General features: G+C 44.4%; 1 pseudogene; it reads left to right on the forward strand.

The window, feature by feature from the left end:
- Positions 1 to 645: 645 nt before the first annotated feature.
- The window catches only part of LOC102980249 (40S ribosomal protein S3a-like), a 115,423-nt pseudogene continuing 114,528 nt past the window's right edge, over positions 646 to 1,540 (forward strand).

Consider the following 1,540-nt stretch of genomic DNA (forward strand, 5'->3'; position numbering starts at 1 on the left):
GATAAAAAACCCCACAGCCCACAAAAGTGGCTAAAAGGGAGCCAAGAAGAAAGTTGTTAGTCCCTTTTCTAACAAAGATCGGTAAGAAAGCTTTGTCACTGAACCAACTTTGTTTTGCCTGGCGCTCAGCAAGCCAAAACGCTGAGACACCCGGGCCTGCAGCAAAGAGAGGGCTTATTCGCAAGATGGACCAAATGAGGAGATGGGAGACAAGACTCAATTCCGCCTCCCCATAGGCAAGGGGCCGGGCGTGTTTATGGGATAACGAATATGGAAGCAGGGTGCCTGAGGCATGGGGCATGTGAGGGGCATGGGGGGACATGGGGAAAAGGTGCGGTAATCGTGGTTCTGGGCAGGTGTAACTAAGTACAGGCCTCTGGAGTTCAAAAGTGGAGGCACTTAGCACGATCTGGGGGTGGAGTTTTCAGTCCTCTGCCATCAAAAGGTCACCAAGAGGACACTCGCACATGCCCAGTTGGAGGGTCGGAGGTCCTATCCAGTCTTTAACTAGCTCAGCTTCAACTAGTTGCAGCTGAGACTCCAAGTGCCTGGAAAAAACTCCCCTAAACATCTTATTGTTTAGGCTGCATGTTGCTTGGAGGACATTCAGTCTTAAAATGACCTTGATTAGTGAAGGCAGGTGAAATGGATTTGACTAATCATTATGCAAGGTTTCAGTATCAGCTATGTTCAATATCAGAAGTACAAGAAACAATACTCTCAAGGACTCAAGGAACCAAAATTGTATCTGATGGCCTCAAGTGTCATATTTTTAAAGTGAGCCTTGTTGATCTACAGAAGGATGACGTTGCACTTAGAAAATCCAAGCTAACTACCGAGGATATTCAGGGCAAAAACTGTCTGACCAACTTCCATGGCATGGATCTTACCCATGAAATAATGTGATCCATGGTCAAAAGAATGGCAGACTATGACTGAATCTCAGGTTGATGTCAAGACTACTGATGGCCATTTACTTTGTCTGTTGTGTTGGTTTTATTAAAAAAACTGAAAAAGAAACAACCAGATTTGGAAGAACTCTTACACTCAGCACCTACCTATAGGTCCCCCAAATCTAGAAAAAGATGATGGAAATCATGACCCAAGAGGTACAGACAAATGATTTGAAAGAAGGGCTCTATAAATTGATTCCAGATTGCACTGGGAGAGACATAGAAAAAGGCTTGCCAGTCTAGAAACACCACTTTATGATGTGTTCATTAGAAAAGTAAAAGCGCTGAAGAAGCCCAAGTTTGCATTGGGAAATTCATGGCACTTCATAGTGAAGGCAATGGTTCTGGAAAAGCTCCCAGGGATGAGACTGGCGATAAGGTTGAGCGAGCTGATGGAGATGGGCCACCAGTCCACAGATCTGCTCCAAATTCAGACTTTTGTTTTTTTTTAACATCTTTATTGGAGTATAATTGCTTACAATGGTGTGTTAGTTTCTGCTGTATAACAAAGTGAATCAGCTGTACATATACATACATCCCCATATCTTCTCCCTCTTGCGTCTCCCTCCCACCCTCCCTATCCCACC

Source organism: Physeter macrocephalus, chromosome 11 (assembly GCF_002837175.3).
Source record: "Physeter macrocephalus isolate SW-GA chromosome 11, ASM283717v5, whole genome shotgun sequence".
NCBI lineage: Eukaryota > Metazoa > Chordata > Mammalia > Artiodactyla > Physeteridae > Physeter > Physeter macrocephalus.